Consider the following 12812-nt stretch of genomic DNA (forward strand, 5'->3'; position numbering starts at 1 on the left):
TGTGAGCCCAAAGCCCCCCGGGTCCCTGCCTGGACCCAGCACCCGTCCGTGTGAGCCAAAGCCCCTGTGTCTCTGCCTGGAGACAGCAAAACACTTGTGTGAGCTACAAGGTCCCTAGATGTCCCGTCACACCCAGTCCTGCTTCTGTTGCTACCCCCTAGCACCGGTACCGTATTCCCTGATGCCTAGGGCTGCTGCTGGCATGCAGGGCCATCCCCATCCCCTCTGGTGATCTGCAGCCATGCTGGCTCAGAGCGGAGTTTGCCAGAACACCTTCCCTTGTACACCTGCACCACATCCACCAGCTCAGCACCTGGCACACTCTCCTCACCAGCAGGGTGATCACAGGGCACAGGACACTGCCCCGGGGAGCTGGGAGCCTTTACACAGCAGCAGATGGACGTGGGTAGATTTCCCACGGGTTTCCTTCGGCCCCAGCCGTCCCTGTGAGTGAAGGTATTTCAAACACGCTGGGTCTGTGGCAAACACTGAACCCTTTCTTTGCCCATCCCCACGGCTGTCTAGCTGATGGGCCAGCAGCCTTCCTCCCGGCTGGGAAGTGCCATTGTTGCCTAAAGATCTGGGATCAGGTTGAGGCCGGTGACAGTTGCTAAGCGCGGATCCAGCGATCCCTGGGGAAATGCAATTCTGAGCTGTACCCAGGTCTAGGTACAAGGACTCCCAGTGTTGTGTGGCTGAATCGCAGCCCTCGCTGCCTCCCCCTCCCCACCCTCGGCAAACCAAACGTTCTCTAATCTCGGTACCTTGATCTGCCCAGCAAACTCAGCTCCCCAGGCAGCGCTCTGCCACAGCCGGCGGGGGCTAGAGAAATGATTTTATAGCTTCTAAGAATAGCTTTATGGTCTGGGCTTTGAACTGAGGGAAAGCGGCAGCCGAGCGCGCGCTCATTGTCCTTGCTGGAGAATGCCCGGTTGCTGCAGGATCAGCTCCCACGAGTAGGTTTTCCCAGCCCTCTTTCCCTCTCCAGATTGCACCAGCTCTGCCTTCCTGCAGTTTTGGCTGGGCAGAGGCCACTTCTTTGGGGAGTTGTCTGTCCTGCGATGTTTATGTCTGAGCTCTGCCTCCGCCTAGGAATCACACCAGGGGAAGATTTTTGAATGAAAAGTCTCTTTTAATGTTGTTTTCTGGGCTTCTGGCGGCAATTCTCCCTGTGCAAACAAGGCGATTTCTGTGCAGGAGGAGACGGAAATTTTATTTATACCTTGGGAAGTGCTTCTGCAGAGAGCCACAGGAAGGGAAGAAAGGTGAGGTGTCTGCGAGCTGCGTTTGCATCAAAAGGTAAGAAGCTGCAGTGCTGCGATTTTACAACAAATTGGCCATGTTTGTCTGCACCTGTTTAAACGTTACCTGGGAAGGAGCATAAAGGTTAATAGATTGTGTGTGTGTGTGTGTGCATGCGTGTGCGCGCGCACATGCGCGCCCCAGGTCTCCTGCACCTCACTGCGCCCAGGCATCACACCAGAGGATGCTGCGGTTGTCCTGCTTTCCAAACGCAGAGGCAGTGAGAACTCCCTGCCCTTCTCCCCTGACCCCGGCAGCTTTAAGCAGACACACAATGGAGCAGGGGCTTTCAAACCTCGGCTTTCTTCTAAACACTCCCTGTTGCCGCTAGACACCAAACCTGGCTGCAGGGGGATGAGAGGGGCATGGCAAAGGGGTCTTGGCTGATTTCTGTCCCATGCAGCCGGCAGACGGGCAGCTCAGCAGACTGCTCGACCCCCTGCTGATACCACGCCCAGAGCAACTGGATTGTAACAGGTGCATCCCGCCAGCACTAGGCGCAGGCTGCCAGGGGCTCCAAGGAATTGCCCAAGGGGCGCATTTCTTCAGGCAGCTCTCAGGGCTTTGCTCTCACTGGGTCTTTTGTCAGCGCCCCCTGCTCTGCCCGTGATCGGCGCGTGCGAGGGCAAGCCTGCTGCAGGAGATGGGGGGACGGACCGGCAGCGCAGAATTCCCCGCTGCTAGCATCCACCTGCATGGGAAGAGTTCGCGGTCCCCTCCAGGGCTTTGCTGCCTGAGTACAGTGTCTGAAGGTCAGACCCAGCAGCTTCCGCAGGCGGAAGCTGGGCCACAGAAGAAGCTCCCCGCCTCCTTGGAGGAGCTGGGCCCCGAGGCCAGGACGCTCATCACTACAATTAATACTCGGCCTTGCTCTAGTGCTTCCCCCTCAAGGCGCTTCCCAAAGAGCGACGAATTCGGCTCCCAACACCCCGGCACCTGGGCTCCGAAGGGCCCGGGACTCGCCAAGACCTGGACAGCCAGTGGCAGAACTGGGAGATGGAGCCTTTTCTCACTCCCTGTGGTAGCTGATTGCCACTCCCCGCCTGGGTCTCTGAGGCACAGGCCTGGGCGCCCAGCTCTGCCAGGGGCTGGAACTCTGGCTTTGTGCAAGTGGCAAGGTGGGGGGAAGCCTGCGAAAAATAGCAGCTGCTGGTAATTGGGAGTGATTTTTTAACCCTTTGTACCTCAGAATGAGGAGGGGCTTCACTGTTCACTGTCCCAGCAGTGTTCAGGCAGGTCAGGCGGTCTCGCTGGGGCCTGCAGGCACACACAGCACAAGCCCAGCCACCAGAGTGCTGCCTGGTGCCAGCAGCAGAGGGAAGTGCCTAGACAGTCACCCGCTGGGCTGGTCTATTGGGAACGGGAGTCAAGCTCTGACATCCGCCCTAGCCCAGGTCTGTGACTGACCCAGGCCCCTTGGCTGTGGGGCCACAGTGGTTACCTAGGAAACACGATCTCTCTCTCCTGGAGGCTGCTGCCCCAGGGAGAGCTGAGCTCTCAGCCCAGAACAAAACCCCAACGTGCCCATTCCCTCGCTGCTGCCCCTGGAGCTGGAATCCGCTGTCGCTGGGGAAATCTCACCTCTTCTTCAATGATCCCAACAGCAAATCCGTGAGAAGCAGCGGTGGGTGGTGGCAGCGGGAGAGGTTGGTTCTGGTGGCCCTGACTGGCCAGGAGGAGGGGCTAGGTGGAGGTGTGTCCGGAGCTAGAGAACTGGTGTGTGTGCCAGGAGGTTATTCAATCTGGGCACGTCCTTGGCGCCATAGTCATGCGTCAACGTCCTCTGCTGAGGGCACCCCAAAGCCCATTGTCCTGAGTCACAGAACCCTAGAAAGGTCCCTCGGGAGGGCTCAGCTGTCAGCACTGGCAGGACCAAGTGAACCTGGCCCGTCCCGACTTGAGCTTACAGGCCTCCAATGACGGGGATTCCACAACCTCCATTGGAAGCTTGTTCCAGAGCTTAACTGCCCTTATACATAGAAAGGGCTTCCTAGTATCTAACCTCAGTCTCCCTTGCTGCAGATTTAGCCCATCACGTCTTGTTCTACCTTCAGTGAACGTGGAGAACAATTGATCCCTGTCCTCTTTAGAACAGTCCTTCACAGATCTGAAAACTGCTAACAGGTCCCCTTCAGTCGTCTTTTCTCAAGACGGAACGTGCCCAGTTTTCTGAACCTTTCCTCAGAGGTCAGGCTGTCTAAACCTTTTCTTGTCATTTTGGTGGCTCTGGCCGCTCCAATCTGTGCCCATCTTTCCAAAGCGCAGCGCCCACAATTGGACCCAGGACTCCAGCTGAGGTTGCACCAGTGCCAAGCAGAGCGGGACAATGACTTCCTGGTTCTTACGTCTAACACTCCTGTAATACACACCAGAACAATATTAGTCTTTGTCCCAGTGGCATTACACTGTTGACATACTCTAACCTCCAGACCCTTGTCTGCAGCACTGTTTGTAGTTTGCAATTGATTTTTCTTCCTATGTGCAGCACTTTCCTGTGCCGAATTTCATCTCGATGATTTCAGACCAATTCTCCAATGTAGCAAGAGCCTTTTGAATTCTAATCCCGCCCTCCAAAGTGCTTGCAACCCCTCCCAGCTTGGTGTCATCTGCAGATTTTTTAAGCATACCGTACACTCCATTATCCAAATCATTAATGAAAATGAGTCTGGACAGATGCTTGTGGGACCCCAATAGATATATCCCCCCAGTTTGACAGTGAACCACTGACAGTTACTCTTTGAGTACAGTCTTCCAACCAGTTTTGCACTCAATTTATAGTAATTTCATCTAGACCACATTTCCCTAGTTTGCTTATGATAATGTCATGTGGGACTATGTCAAAAGCCTCGGTAAAATCAAGATCTATCATGTCTGCAGCTTCCCCTCTATCCACTAGGCCAGTAACCCTGTCAAAGAAGGAAATTAGTTGGTTTGGCCTGATTTGTTCTTGACAAATCCATGCTGGCTATTCATTATCACACTACTATCCTCTAGATATTTCCTAGGGCTGTCAAGCAATTAAAAATATTAATTGTGATTAATCACGCGATTAATCACACTGTTAAACAATAATAGAATACCATTTATTTAAATATTTTTGGATGTTTTCTACATTTTCAAACGTATTGATTTCAATCACAACACCGAATAAAAAGTGTACGGTGCTCACTTTCTATTTATTTGTAGTACAAATATTTGCATTGAAAAAACAAAAGAAATAGTATTTTTCAATTCACCTAATACAAGTACTGTAGTGCAATCTGTTTATATGAAAGCTGAACTTACAAATGTAGAATTATGTATGAAAAAACCCTGCATTCAAAAATAAAACAATATAAAACTTTAGAGCCTACAAGTCCACTCAGTCCTACTTCAGCCAATCGCTCAGACAAACAAGGAGATAATGCTGCCCGCTTCTTGTTTACAATGTCACCTGAAAATGAGAACAGGCGTTCGCATGGCACTGTTGTAATCAGTGTCGCAAGGTATTTACATGCCAGATGCGCTAAAGCTTTGTATGTTCATGCTTCAACCACCATTCCAGAGGACATGCATCCATGCTGATGACGGGTCCTGCTCAATAACAATCCAAAGCAGTGCAGACCGATGCATGTTCATTTTCATCATCTGAGTCAGATGCCACCAGCAGAATTTTTTTTTTTTTTTTGGTAGTTCGGGTTCTGTAGTTTCTGCATCAGAGTGTTGCTCTTTTAAGTCTTCTGAGCGCATGCTCCACACCTCGTGCCTCTCCGATTTTTGAAGGCACTTCAGATTCTTAAACCTTGAGTTGAGTGCTGTAGCTATTTTTAGAAATCTCACATTGGTACCTTCTTTGTGTTTTGTCAAATCTGCAGTGACAGTGTTTGTAAATCAAACAACGTGCTGGGTCATCATCCGAGACTGCTATAACATGAAATATATGGCAGAATGCGGGTAAAACAGAGCAGGGGACATACAGTTCTCCCCAAGGAGTTCAGCCACAAATTTAATTAACGCACTATTTTTTTTAACGAACATCTTCAGCATGGATGCACGTCGTCCAGAATGATGGCTGAAGCATGAAGGGGCATACGAATGTTTGGCATATCTGGCACGTAAATACCTTGCAATACTGGCTACAAAAGTGCCATGAGAACGCCTGTTCTCACTTTCAGGTGACATTATAAACAAGCGGACAGCATTATCTGCCATAAATATAAACAAACTTGTTTCTCTTAGCAATTGGCTGAACAAGAGGTAGGACTGAGTGGACTTGTAGCCTCTAAAGTTTTACGTTGTTTTGTTATGGAGTGCAGTTATGTAACCAAAAAAAATCTACATTTGTAAGTTACACTTTCAGGACAAAGAGATCACACTATAGTACTTGTCTGAGGTGAATTGAAAAATACTATTTCTTTTGTCATTTTTACAGTTCAAATATTTGTAATAAAAAATAATATAAAGTGAGCTCTGTACACTTTCTATTCTGTGTTGGAATAGAAATCAGTATATTTGAAAATGTAGAAAAAATCCAAAAATATTTAATACATTTCAATTGGTTTATATTGTTTAACAGTGAGATTAATCGCGATTAATTTTTTTAATCACAGTTAATTTTTTTGAGTTAATCGCATGAGTTAATTGTGATTAATTGACAGCCCTAATATTTACCAATTGTTTGATTCAGCATTTGTTCCAGTATTGTTCCAGGCATTGAAGTTAGGCTGGCTGGTTTATAATTCCCCAGGTCCTCTTTGTTCCCCTTTTGAAAGATAAGTTCTGTGTTTGCCCTTCTCCAGTCCTCTGGGACCTCTCCTGTCCTCCATGAGTTCTCAAAAATCATTGCTAACAGCTCGAAGGTTTCTTCAGCTAGTTCCTTCAATACCCTCGTCAGACTCTGCCGCTTTCAATACATCTAACTTATCTATATATTTCCCTACTTTGGCTTGTGTTCCTTCCCCCTTGTTGTTAATATTAATTGTGTTAAGTATCTGGTCACAATTTCCCTTTTTAGTGAAGACTGAAGCAAAATAGGCAGTAAACACCTCGGGCATCTTGAGGTCGTCCATTATTAGCTCTCCTTGCCTTTTATGCCCCTTGCTAGGGGTAACTCATGTTGTCCCTATATGCTTGTGCTCTTTTTTGTGTGTGCTCCCCTTAGCAATTTGTCCATGTTTCCACTTTCTGCAGGATCCTTTTTGATTTTCAGGTCATTCAAGAGCTCCTGACGCAGCCATACTGGCCTCTGACTAGTCTTCCTGCCTTTCCTTTGCATCGGGATAGTTTGCTGTTGCACCTGTAATACTGTCTCTTCGAGAACTGCCAGCTCTCTGGAATTCCTTTTCATTTTGATTTTCTTCCCGTGGGACCTCACCTACCAGTTCGCTGAGTTTGTTAAAGTGTGTCTTTTTGTAATCCATTGTCCTTATTCTGCTGCTCTCATACCTCCCCTAGACTCGTGAAATCTGTCATTTCATGATCACTTTCACCCAACTTGCCTTCAACCTTCAGATTCGCTACCAATGCCTCCCCGTTGGTCAGGCTCAAGTCTAAAATGGCAGTCGCCCCGCTTACATCCTGCACCTTCCTGAAACCAGACGTTATCCCCGGGACATTCCAAGAACTTATTGGGCAGTTTGTGTTTTGCTGTATTACATTTCCAGCAGATGTCTGAGCAGGGCAAGTGCCCCTAACGACTAGGTCTTGTGTTTGGGATATTTCGGTTTGTTCGAGAAATGCCTCACCCACCTCCTCTTACTAATTGGGTCCCTACTACCATCACCCCTATTTCTTCCCCCGGAGCCTGTCAACTGCTCTGCCTCTCACCTCCTGAACCTCAGAACAGGGGTATATGTTCTTGGCATGTAATGCAACCCCCCCCCTTTTTCCCGGTTTGTCCTCCTGAACAAGCTGCACCTCCTACACCAATGTTCCAGGCAGGAGACTTATCCCCCCGTGATGCCAGGGAAGTCAAAAACCTGCAGAGCCGTTTGCTCCAGGTGCTGCGCTGGCAGCCAGAGCAGGGACTTTCCAGTGTGGAGTTTGACTAATCCTTAGGGGACCTCAGCCAGAGGAAACCACCTGTTGTGCCGGTCCTGCTACGGGCTCATGTCAAGTGAAGTCTGTAAAATGGGAGCAATCAGATGGGTCAATTAAACTGCCACCTCTGGGGATTCCAGTCAGCTGCTTGGTACAAAGTGAGCCCCATCTCTTCCGCCTGCACCTCCAGCTATCGCATGCAGGAGGCTCCAGCTGCCTGGGCGGAGGAGAGGGATCCACTCCCCCTCCACACCGTACCGGGGGCAGTGTGCGGCGCTGGTCAAACCCAGTGACACTCCAGCAGGGAGCAGGAGAGAGGCTCCTACCCCTCCCTAGGGACGACGCCCAGCACCCTCGGCGGAGCACACGGGCCTTTGCAGGCTTCTTTTCTGCCTTGGCGGGAGGTGGCTCTTGTAGTGATTGTATTCTCCCAGCTGGCCAGGTCCCCCACAGCCCTGCTCTGGTTTAGCAGCAGAGGTCACAGGAAGTGTCTTCTCCCAGCATAATCTCTCCTTGAAACACTGGCAGCGTGGTCGTGTAGCCAGGGCCCACACTTGTTAGCTTCCAGCCATGGCCACATCTGCTCCAATCATAGCTCTGACACGCCCTGTTGCACCAACTCCTGCCTAATGCGTTTGTCCTTGAATCCTGCTGCTACTAATACACCAGACTTTGACAGGTGCGAATCATTGATTTCACAGGTCCCCCATGGACACCTCCACTCCCCCCCCCACACACCTCTGGAGGGGCCCCAAAGGGTGCTGGGGTGGTGGTAAATAGGTCTCGTTCCCCTCTCATACCCCAAAAGGCTGAACTGGTTCCGCTGCCGGTTCCTGATACATTCGGCCCGAGCCCAGCTCTGGAGACTTTCAGCCCAAAGGGTCAGAGGCGCTGCCCCCTTTCATGGAAAGGCGACGCTAATCCAAGAGCTGGAAGCTGTGCAGGGCCCGGTGCTCGCTTATCTCGGTAACTTCCCCTCACACACCTGGCTCGGGCTCCGGGGCGGTTCACTTTGGGCCTCCTGGAGCTGAGCGGCTGCGTGCCAAGAACCTGGCACCCAGCACTTCACTCCCGTGGGAAGCGAAAGTCCCTTTCGAGTCCGGGTGCTGTGCTCAGAAGATGAACAGCTCAGGCGCCCCGGCTGCCTCCGCCACCCTGCTCGGGCCCAGGAGGTACCGTGCCCTTCATGGGACCTGCCCCAAGCCAGCAGCGACCTGTAACCTTCGGGGTTGCGCGGGAGCAGAGCATTTGGCTACAAGAAACAGAACTGCAGGCAGCCCGAGGCTAGGCTCCAGGTGTCACTCCGGCGTGGAGGGAACCATGTTCCCTCCACTCCCATTGTCCGCCTCCCTTCCCCCTGCCTGCAGCACCTTCAGCCCCCTCCCCAGCCCCTCGGGTCCTGCTCTGGCTTTAGACCTGAACGGCACCAGCTCCGAGGGGCCTCTCTGGTACCCACCCGGCTGTCCAGGAAACCCCATCTTCAGCCGTCATCTCTGCGAGCCCTTCCCTGGCCCTGACGGAGGGGAGCCTCTGGCCAGGGGGGACTGAGGCAGAGACAATCAGTGACTTGCTGGGTCCCGCAGCCGCCTGGCCGGGGCAGGGGCAGAACCCGGCTCGGTGCCCGGGCACAAACCCCGCCTGGCTGACGGGGTTGCTTCACTAGGACGAGCCTGTTGGGCTCCCCCGGCGGTTCCTGGTCGGAGCCGGGGCTCCCCGGGCCGGTGGTTTGGCTGGACCCTGCCGGCCCCGCGGTGCCCAGGGGCGGGCAGCCCCCGGCGGGAGCACGTGGAGGGCGGCAAGGCGGCTCGCAAGGGGGTGACGGGCGGTGCCCGCCCCCTCCCTGCCTCCCTCCGCCCGTGGGCAGCCAGGCGCTGCAGCCCGCTCGCAGCCGGGCGAGAGGGGCTCCCTCCTCCGGCCTCGGGGCGCCTCTCCCGGCCGGGCAGGCGGAGCCCCCGGGGGCTGCAGGAGGTGCCGGCTCAGCCGCTCCTTTAAAGGCGGCTCGGCCGGGCCGGGCTCAGAGCGGCGCGGGAGGCGGAGGCCGGTGCAGGCGGCAGGGAGCCGGGCGGCACGGTGAGCGGGGCGGGGATCGCTAGTTCCTGCCCCCCGGGCCGGGGTCCGCGCCCCGCGGGGCTGGGCTGGGCTGGCGGAGCGCGGGGAGCCGGCCGGGGGCTCCCCGCGCTGCAGGGTGAGAGGCGCCCCGGCCCCCTTGTGTCCCGCAGGCTGCTGCGGGGTCCTGCCGGCCCCAGCCCGTCTCCGGTCCCCGGGCCATCAGCGCCCGCCCAGCTGAGGCAGCTAGCGGGAGTGGGCAGCCTCCGGCAGGAAGCCACTGGGGTCCCTGGCCCCTTCTCGGCCCCGCTTCCCCAGCCCGGCTTTGCAGAGCTCCCCCGGGGACTGGAGGTGAGAGCCGGGGCCTGCCTCGCAGGGTGGGCAGCAGGCGGTGCCACTCACTGCCTAGCAGGCGGGGAGGCTGGCAGGGTGCTGCACATCCCTGGGAGGGGAGCCTGCCCTGTATCTCCCCTGAAATCCTTCAGGTTCTCCTGTGGGGGGTAGGGGGGCCCTTCTCCCCGGTGCTCTCCCCACCAAGAGAACTGAGCTGAGCCTGCCCCCCCCCCCCCATGACTGTCTGCTCCAGCCCCAGCGCTGGTCTCCCACCCTGGGGCACCGCCAATCAGCCGTGCCCAGATCCGTACAGCCCTGAGGGCAAAGGGCCGGGCCCTAAGTTGCCTGGAATGCACTGGGGCCATGCGAGCTAGTGCTGGGTTGATGCTCACAGGGGCCATAGAGCCTCCCTTACCCTGGCACGCCGAGGCTGGTGGTTTGTGTAGCCCGGCTTCCTGCCTGGTGCCTCGTCCTCTGGCCTTGCACATGGCCCGGAGCCAAGGGAGACACTCAGGTGGAGGAACAGAGAGACCCATAACCCGGCCGCCTTGCAACCTGCATGTTCCCTGCTCCACCCAGCAGGTTAGCCCCTGCTTTCTGGCACCTCGCATGAGGAGCAGAAACAAGCCGGCAGGGCTGGTGGGTCCCTAACCCTCACACACAGGGATTGGCCTGACCTGGGGCGCTGGGATAGCTGTGAAGTGCCATTGGCAGGAGAGGTCAGTCATTCCTCTCCCGTAAGCCCATGGAGGCCAGGTGCTGACTGGCCCCTTCCCAGGAGCAGAGACTCCTCTTAGGAGCAGGGTTCTCAAGCAGACAGGGACTCCCTGTATTTATCCCCCCCACACACGTGCACGCAAGGCCCAGGACCTCTGTAAGGGCAGTGAGCCCCTGGCTGCTCCGTCCTGCTGCGAGGTCAGCTGGCATCCTTCAGCAAAGCCCAGCTCTGCTCCGGCGGGGCCTGGCACCCGGCAGTCTGGGTGTGCAGGCTCCTGGCTATCAGCTGGAAAGACTCCAGGTGCCATAGCCTGCATGGCTGTTGGCAGCTCTGCAGCAACCTCTCTGGCTTCCCCCCTTGTACGCCCTCTGTTATCGGAGAGCCTCGCTCACCTGCGTGACTAGGAATGAAAGGCTGTTGGCCAAGTCTCTAGCTCTTCCCCTGGGGAAGCATGGCTCAGTACTTTCCCACCGGTGACTGGCTCCGTGGGGCGAGACCACTGTCTGCAGCCCCCCTGTCCAGGCTCTGGTTTCCTGTAGCTTGGGGGCCCAAAGGAGAGCCTTCCAGTGCCTCTGGCTGCTGACCTTCCTCGTGCCTCTGACACAGCTTGGTAGCTGGGGATGGCCAGTGCAAGTGCCAGCAGGCCTGAGGCCCCAGGATATGGGGCCAAGTCCCTCCATCGCGCTAGCTTTGTACTACGCTTTGGGATTGATTCCATAACTGCTCAGAAAGGAGCAGAGGAAACAAATCCTCCAGGTGAGAGGGAGAGCCTGGGTGACAGGGGGCCTCTGTGTCACTGATAGAGACCTGGGAACCTCCCTCTTCCAGGCCTGTGTTGTGGTCAGCAGCCTTGTGGCTGAGGAGGCTGTAGCTGGTCTCTTCACAAGCCCCCTACAAGCCGGTGGGCTACTGCTGAGTGTAAGGAGGCTGTGCCTGAAGGACCAAGAGCAGAGCGGGGCTCTCCGGCTGGGCCCGTCCCAGAGGAACAGAACGTAATCTGGCTGGCTGGGGAAGGCAACTCTTCCCCGTTGTAGGGGGGATGGATGGAGCAGGGGAGCTGCATTAGATCAGGAAAGGGACTGATAGCCCAGCCCTTTCTCACTAGGGATGGCGCGGGACAGACCTCTTCCTCTTTGCTGCAGGTCTGGGGAGCAATGACATGTGTCTGACTTGGGTGTGCAGTTGCTGCGATTGCTTGTGCAAATGGCTCCCTATGCACTTTTGCACACTTGTGCAGTCCATGTGTCATGCACCATCAAGCAGTCGCACGCTCAGCTCTCTGAAGTGTTTGGCCCTGAGAGCCCAGAACCTGAAGCCTGTGTTCAAATTGTGTGGGTTTTCTGGTTGCTGGGTGACGGCATTTTACACCCTGCAGAGAGGAGCTGTTCCAAGGGCCTGCCTTTGAATGGCCAGCAACAGCGCACGAGAAGTGAGCATCTGGCTAGGGTAACAGACACAACTCTGTGCATGAGGCCAATATTGGAGGGGGGGGGGAATGTGTGTGTTGGGAGGGGAAATAAACCTTTCCTCCTGCATTTGAAACGCTGTGGGCCAGCCTGGTTCCTGTATACAGAGCCAGTGCCCAGTCATAGCCTGGCTTTGTGACAAGTCTTTGGCCACTTCTGGGAGAGGATGCTTTGATTTCTAGCACTAGTTCTGAGGAGACCTGAGCCTGGCTGGGATTCACATGCAGAAACTCTAGGGAGAGTAGCCAACCTCTCTCCCCTTGACAGGTCACCTGCGGCGGGCGCGGCTTGTGAAGCAGCAGAAACAGTCGCAGATGCAGTGACACTCGGTGTTTGGTTGTGTGAGTGGCTGGCTGTGAACTGCTCCTGGGTGGTTCAGAGCTGAAGGTCTCTGGGAAGGTGACTCCCACATAACCCACTAGGCAATCTCACTGGCGGGGGGGAATCCCTGCAGAGGGGGTTAGCCGGCACTTCTGGCAGCTGCTCCTTCACTGCTGGGGAAAGTGAGTGCGTGTCCTGGGCGTGTGAACAGTGCGTGCCCTGGGTGTGGCGACAGCCATGTGCATGGTGCTTTCCAGAGCGCAGACTGGCTTGCCAGCTAACCGAGGCCCCGAGCGATGGCAGGCCCTTGTCTGCAACCTGGAGGGCAGTGGGGAGCTGACTCAGCGATCCCCATTGGCTGAAGGGGAGTACGAAGTCTCCAATGCACTTCAGGCTGGCCCAGGGCTCCGGACTGTTGCCAGGAAGGGGACCCCCTCCCCTTCTGTAGCACCCTTCCCTGGTCCTGCCTTCAGTACCCAAGTGAGCCCTGCTATTTGGCATGCTGCCAGAAGGCTCCCTGCTCTGCCAGCTGGGTGACTGGAGGAAGGGTTGCTTGGGCCCCCCCCGGGCAGCACCATTGCTTCTGTGGCGTTGCTGTCTGACCTCAG

The sequence above is a fragment of the Terrapene carolina genome, unplaced genomic scaffold (genome assembly GCF_002925995.2).
Source record: "Terrapene carolina triunguis isolate 2854851 unplaced genomic scaffold, T_m_triunguis-2.0 Scaffold32922, whole genome shotgun sequence".
In the NCBI taxonomy this organism is placed as follows: domain Eukaryota; kingdom Metazoa; phylum Chordata; order Testudines; family Emydidae; genus Terrapene; species Terrapene triunguis.